The sequence below is a fragment of the Rutilus rutilus genome (assembly GCF_951802725.1).
Source record: "Rutilus rutilus genome assembly, chromosome: 1".
In the NCBI taxonomy this organism is placed as follows: Eukaryota; Metazoa; Chordata; class Actinopteri; order Cypriniformes; family Leuciscidae; genus Rutilus; species Rutilus rutilus.
Genome location: NC_140209.1, coordinates 3,817,984 through 3,826,249, shown reverse-complemented (window position 1 = coordinate 3,826,249; position 8,266 = coordinate 3,817,984).

The window sequence follows — 8,266 nt, the reverse complement described above, 5'->3', positions numbered from 1 at the left end:
TCGTCGCGTTCAGATTCACATCGCACTCTTCTCAAAGCGTGAGCTTTTTAAAGAATTAATACCTCATAAATCTACTTCTCAACTTGTTAATAACCTATTGCTGGATTATTAAACAGTTTGTTCTCACTCAAATCACTCAATCGCATCTGCTCTCTCTCGTGTCGTTCGCAATCTCTCTACATTTCTGCTTGTGCGCGATCTTCTGGAACTCTCCAACAGGGGGCGGGGCTAACCTTTCACCTCACCAATCAGGAATCAGTTCAGGAACCTTTTCTTTCTTTTGGGATTATTATAAAATAAATACCTTATACTTCCTGTTCTTTTCTTACTATTAGTTTTATAGCGATATAAATAAAATAAAATAATAATAATTATTAATATTAGTGACCAGAGTTAATGACCTGGGTTACATAAATCAACTATTTAAATGTACGTTCATACATATTATTCATACATATTGTAATATTTACTTAGTGTGTCAATAATTAATGGTTAATTCAGGTAGTTATAAAGCATTTAGTTGTGGTCAGTTAACTTTTTTTGTGAGCTCATCTAAAGTGAGGCCTAGTTATGCCTTGTAAAGCTTTTACAAAGGAGATTTTACAGTTATCTTCTAAACAGAAAAAGGAAACAAACACAACACAGTGATACAGAACACAGAAATATTTAAGATTTATACATTTAGAGTGTGTACATTTAAATAGTTTATTGTTTACTTACACTTTATAAGTGATCACTTTTTAAATAGTGTGGCGTTAGCCCATCTTACTCCTGTGTTTTTTCCTGTTCCACCAAGCCATGGCATTTGGGAGTACGGTGCAAAATACTCCAGTCCCGTCCCAAACCGAGGGTAACGCCCGCTAAGTATTCTCCACGCTTGTAAACAATGGGGCGGTACTTCCGCCTACGTCCAGTGTGACCTTTCCAACGTGATTATGTAATGCCTGGCGCGTCGCACACCAGCACAAGACGAACAATTGTGGTTAAAAAGTATATACATTTTTATTTATTTTTTGAAAATGAGCAATCGTTTCACTAGATAAGCCCCTATTCCTCAGCTGGGATCGTGCAGAGCCCTTTGAAGCACTTCAGAGCCCTTTGAAACTGCATTGATTTGGAAGTCCATTGTGTGGAGAAAAATCCTGAAATGTTTTCCACTGAAGAAAGAAAGACATGAACATCTTGGATGGCATTGGGGTGAGTAAATTATCAGGCAATGTTTATTTTGATGTGAACTAATCCTTTAAGTAATGGGGGAATGTAGTGTTTGTGTATTAGTCAGGAGATGGCGCTGTAGTCCACATGTTGTCACCTATAAAAGGTGTAGAGTAAGAGCTGAAGTGTGTTGTACATGCTGACCATTATGTAACATCTGGCACTGTTGGATTGCTTTAGGATTTTAATAAATCTTTAAGAACTTTCTTGGCCTCATGCTTACCAGGATTTAAACATTACAACATCAGCAATTGCTGGTATACTGAAAATCTCTGAACACATCTAGTGTGTGTAATCAGAAATGTCCTGTATCTGATCATCTCTGTGCATCTCAAGTGTATGGACGTGTACGGGATTTTCACACACAGGTTATACACATTAATTTTCACTGAAATTTCAAATATGCTAAAAGGAATTGGATTGGATGCAACCCTCCAATAGCGCGCCAGGTGGATAAGCCAGTTTGTGATTGGTCCCCACAGATTTGTAACGGAAGCAGGATAGAAGAATGTACAGGTTTCCAGCCTGAGCTGGAAAAAATTAAAAAAAATTATAAAATGAAAATACTCACATATTACACATACACACCATTATAAACAAATTACTCATACTGGGCTTTAGCTCAAATAGTGCCCTTCTCTTTCAGCATAGACATTTAATAAACAACATATTGACTAAATGCAGTTTGTTTAAACCATCATTTAACTCAATTTGACATTGATTAAAACACACACACACACACACACACACACACACACACACACACACACACACACACACACAAACATGGATCCATTATACACAGCATGTTCTCAGTAACACAAGAGACCAATAGAACGAGTGGGGGCCCCAGGCAAAGTTAATCAATGAGGCCCTTTTTTAGATATATGTATTTTATACATGTTTTATGTAATATATACGATTTTATTGTAAATATATCTTTATACATTATATTATTATCCAAAATTCAAAAAGTAGTCAAAACAGAACATCTAACATTATGTGCTTATTATGTGCTTACAACATTATGTGCTTGAAATATCAAGATGCGCTATTTTTGAGACGTGCTCCAGTTCACGGAGACCATGAAAGCGCACCCTGATTGTTTTATTAATAGTATTAAGATTCAGCTTGAGTCAAAATGATTGATGGCTTTTTAATTAATTATGATTGATGGGTTTGACCTTTTGACCTTAATCATTTCAACATTATACTTTTGAGTATACATTCATACATTGAGGTAGTGAAGAAAATTATAGACTGGCATTACATACATAAAGTAAAACAATAACGATATTTACAGACGGTCTAACCAGAATAGAAAATCGCGGCAGGCTATCATGTTTTGCTCTAGGTATAGCTGACCAGACTTTCAACTATTTCACCAATGTCAGTTTTTGCATTTTTTGACACCTGTGACACACAGAGATCTGTCACAAATGTACACATACAGAGTATTTCGGTGACTCCGAACTCGTCACTACATACACGCAACACATCCAGAACTTTTCTGAGGATTCGATCGGCTCTTTGCCATTAAAAAACATGGAGGTCACATCTGTCCATGAATTTGTCAGACCTCTTACAACATCTGTTTCATTTTTGAGATTTGTTACATGTTTGATATCCTGCGCACAATCGTTTTTCATATCACACGCAGCATCGATGATCCTGTGCATCAAGCCAACCATCTGGCCTCTAAAATGATCTTTAAACATACTGTCTAACGTAGCTCTTAAACGACACTCTTTGCCCGTGGCGCACTCACACACCCCCGGCTGCTTGTGCACAGCATCGCCAGAACTCAACGGGCAGTCGCTCTCCATCAGGTTTTGCATCGCCATTTCAGAAGTTTTTAGATTTTTAGGGTCTTTAACAAAAAGAGCCTCCAAAATCGTGGAGGTCAGAGGTCATGCTTCCTGCTACAGTATCATCAGCTCTCCCCAAAGTCTATTAACGCATATAAATCTTTCGATGCCTATAACTGTACTAAATGGTCACGTACAAGACTTGTGTGGTAGCCTACAATCCTCAGTTCTGCCTAGCTATAAGAACTGAGAACTTTATTGGCCTCATGCTTACCAGGATTTAAACATTACAACATCAGCAATTGCTGGTATACTGGAAATCTCTGAACACATCTAGTGTGTGTACTCAGAAATGTCCTGTATCTGATCATCTCTGTGCATCTCAAGTGTATGGACATGTACGGGGTTTTCACACACCTGAAGTTTCACTGAAATTTCCAATATCCTAAAAGTCCCAAAGTATGGGGTTAGGATTGTTGCATTATTCCAAATAAATAGATTGAGATTCACAAACAAATGTAAAGAGATTCACAAACAAATGTAAAGATATTCACAAAAATGATCAAATTCACAAATAAACAGATTAAGATCCAAAAATAAATGTAAGAGTTTCACAAAAATGTATAAAACTAAATGAGATTTACAAATTAATAAAAAAATTAAACAAATGTGTTTTGTCACGAACACAACTCTGCCTGGCATTTATTTGTGAACCGCTATCTGTGCATCTGTAAATCGCTGCACGCATCTGTGGATTTTGAAACACTTCTAGCGTCAACATGCAGAAAAAGCCACAGATAAGTGGACTCCACCCACCGTTTACTCAAGCCAATCAGATAACAGCTACATTGCTCCAGAATAAGCAGAGAAAACTAAGGGGGGAAATATACTAAACAATAGCAAGGATCCTCTGGAACAGCGGGAAGAACAAAACACCACTAAAATAGACAGATTATACTGACACGACTGACAGAACGGTCAGAGGAGAACCTTGACAGAGAAAGTGAAGAGAGAATGATCAGTCCCAGCAGACACAGATCACACTTATCAGACATCTTCTGTATCTGTCAGTCTTCCTCTTCATTATATAAAGTTACAGCTCCTCCTTTTTAACATCATCAGCTCCTCCTGTGGTTATTAACTTCCTCTGTTCTGATCAACTGAGTGATTAAATCCTGCTAGAGTTGCTGTATAGAGACACGATGCCACAGTGAAGTGCTGCTTTACATGAGTATTGTGAACCGCACTATCTCAACACACATCTGCTCTGAACACAGTTTATAAGATATTCTTTTGCACACGAAAGCATTACTGTTAGTCTCCCTTCCTTATTTTAGCAGTTTCCTAAATTATAAAACAGATTTTAAAAGTATTGTAAAGTAATTTTTAGCATCAGCTTGGTAAAATAAACCTGCATTTGCACATGAGCGTCTGTAAAGCAGATATTAACTGTCTTCAGGGAGTTTCTACACATGGATTATAACGTTCTGCTTTTCTTTCTCCAGCCTTGAGAAATATATCAGATCCAGACTCCCTTATCAACACTACAAATGCTCTGGAAGATCTGGGATGTATTTCTCAAGCACCACTGATTTAACTTCCGCCTCCCTGAACTTCTGGACCACTTTGCTAAAACACTTGAACGAGTCGTTTTCGACCAACTATCTACATTTCTCACACAGAACATCCTCCTGGACAACAACCAGTCTGGCTTCAGAAGCGCCACTAAACTGAGACGGCCCTGCTCTCGGTTATTGAAGCTCTGAGACTGGCAAGAGGAGCCTCCGAATCCTCAGTTCTCCTCTTGCTGGATCTGTCTGCTGCTTACAGTTAACAACCGGTTTAATCATAGCCAGCTTAAAGGTTTTTGGTACGTATCCTAGAGACAAAGATGAATTAATGATATTAAGAAGAGGATCTATGACCTCTGGAAGTATTTCTTTCAGTAGCTTAGTCGGTATAGGGTCTAACATACATGTTGTAGATTTAGATGATTTAACGAGTTTAGTAAATTCTTCCTCTTCAAATTTTTTCCTCCAGGACACTACAATACACTGCCTGATGCGATACTGTAGTAGACGGTTGCATAGTTATAATTTTCTCCCTGATATTATCAATCTTATAAGTGAAGAAGTTCATAAAGTCATTACTGCCGTGTTGCTTGGAAACTTCGGTGCTTGAAGCTTTCTTTTTCGTTAGTTTAGCCACCATTTCAAATAAATACCTAGGATTATGTTTATTTTCTTCTAATAGGTTTGAAAAATAAGCAGATCTAGCAGCTTTTAAGGCCTCTCTGTAAGCAATCGAGCTCTCTTTCCATGAAATGCGAAATACCTCTAGTTTTGTTTTCTTCCAGTTGCGCTCCATTTTTCTGGCTGCTCTCTTAAGTGCCTGAGTGTGCTCGTTGTACCACGGCGTTGGACTATTTTCTTTAATCTTCTTTAAGCGCAACGGAGCAACTGTGTCTAAAGTGCTGGAAAAGAGAGAGTTAAAAGTTTCTGTTGCAATATCGAGTTCTTCTAAGCTATCTGGAATGCTGAGATGGTGAAACTGATCAGGAAGATTATTAATAAAGCAATCTTTAGTGGCAGAAGTGATAGGTCTAACATATTTGAAACACGGAGTCGGCTTTGCGGCTTTTACATGTTAATGGCAAAGGTGTAAATTCACTCTATATAGCACAAACAGGGCTACCATAATATGCGAGCAACGTGTATGTAGATGTTTGTATTTTTAAGAGAATAATGTTTATGCGTGGTTATTGGAAAAAAATAAAATGAAAGTTGCTGATTTAAGAACACAAAACACATATTAACCCTCTGAGGTCTGAGCTGTTTTCTGGGCCCTGGAGGTGTTCTGACATGCTCTGACATTTGTGCTTATTTCTGTTACTTGTGACATTTTCATGGCTAAAGTCTAATTACACTGTATTCAGCACAAACTCTGCTACAATAATATATCAACAGCATGTATGTAAAAGTTTGTAGTTTTGAGATAATGACATTTATGCGTGGTTTGTGAAAATACAAAAAAAAATTCTCACTGAAATAAGGTCATGAAACCCATACTGATTATTTCTTCACAAGACTTTTGAAAATTGTATGACATAGCCTAGAATATTTGCTCTAAAACTATGTGAAAATCACCCTGACTGCTCATTCAGAGAAGACAATATATTGATTTAAAAATTTTACGACGTGTTTTGTGTGAGAAAGCTCTATGCGTGAGCTCATTAATATGTATGGTTTTCACACCTGAGAAAGACAAAGACCCTCCTCCAACTGTCCTATTAGGAGCTATCAGGCCCCTGTCATTCTGAGCAACCTTGCACAATACTGTAAATGAGGAGATTAAAAAAAGAATGGCTTTTAGATTGTTTGGATTTATTTACACAACATAATCCAAATAGACACAACAAATGGCAAAAAAGCACTTATTGAAAGACAGAGACCTTTGTGCCATTCCTAAAAACATTGTACATACCTTTCATTTCCAAGGTGTTTGATTTTCACTTTACCATGTTCATGTTCCAGAGACTCATGTGAATGTTGAAGTCGGCAGGACTCAGTGGCATCTGGGCCCTGTAAAAAAAAATTAACATACTGATATCAAGAGAAAGGCCTGCACGATTTTGGAAATAAATATTAGATTTTTCTGGTTAAAATTGCTTTTTAAAATTCACAGAATACACACACACACACACACACACAAATGTTTCCAACAATATATAATATAATGAACACCAGGTTTGTTGTGCCTTGTAGGCATAGCAGTGCTGGGTAAAATAATAACAACAATAGATAGCAGTATAAATCTTCCAAAAGATTTCAGTAACAACCAAGCTAGAGAAAAATATATTGATTATCATGTTACTTCAAATGTTTCCATTCGTTATGATGATATGAAATGAGATAATAGTAAAAACATGAAGCCGTTTGGTGTGTTTTGCTTTTCAAATTTTCAAATGATACATTCAAACGCGATCGCGCTGCAAAATATGATACATTCAAACGCGATCGCGCTCAAATATAAAACATTATGGTTACCATACATATCTACGTTTGACCAGATATCCACAAACACAGTAGGCCTAACAGTAAACACGGGTCTAAATATTATAATATTCCCCATATATCTAGCAACAGTTCAACTGCAATGTGACATTTATGCAACAATAACAAACTAATATGTAAGAATTTCTTACCTTAAATCTTTCTTGTCTTCAAATCGCATTCTTCTTCTTCTGAGGTAGCCTAAATCCAATGTAAGCTCACGGTGCGCCTAACTCGACGAAAAGTGAAGTGTTTTGGTGTTTTGTTTTTGAGGTAATGAGCGCGATCGCGTTCCATGTGGAGATTTGCATGTGAATGTCTTTTGCGCTCGTAGGCGTGGCCAAATTAACTGTAATGAGCAAGCGTTTGAGAAGCTGGACATCTTGTTGGTTTTGTACAAATTACTTAAACAGAGAATATTTGTTTTCGTTTTGAACCCGATCGTTTTAAAAGTACACACTTAAATGTTTATAAAGGTATATGGCTCATAAATGTGTGACAAGTATTCGCTGAGTTTTGTTTCAGTTTATAGACGTGCTCAAGAAAAAAAAGTTCACCGCGACGGAGAGGCAGAACGCACACCCTGTTTATTTTCTTTATTTTACAAAAGCACAATGTTTTGATTTGATTGTAAGTGGACACATACAAAAGTAGAAATATCACAGATTCTTTTTTTATATTTCTTTTTTTCTGTATGACCATAAATGATGGAGTAATTTAAGTTTATAGTTCTACAATGTGGAGAAAATCCAGCAAAACGCGGGGGCGCGTTTGCCGACCTCAGAGGGTTAAATATGTGTCCACAAGACTTTTGATTAATTGATGTTGTCCCTTTGAGTTCTAGCTTCAAAATTATGTGAAAATCATCCTGCCTAATCGTTCACATAAAACACTACATTGATTTAAACATTGTAAAACAGTTTTTTTGTCAGAAGAGGTTTATGCGTGGGAGTGGTAATGGGTCATCATTATTAATGAGATTCAGACCAGGGGTGTGACATAGACGCTCCCCCAAGTGCTAATGGGCCATCAAGTGAGGCAGCCTTAACAAAAAATGAGGAGATTCAAATGTTTTGTTTTTCAATCTGTTTTATTGTAATTTTGTTTAAAGTTGAAAACTATTTTTATCATATATTTTACAGAGTACTATTCCAGCACATGCATAACTGATGGACATTTAGCAAATCTGAT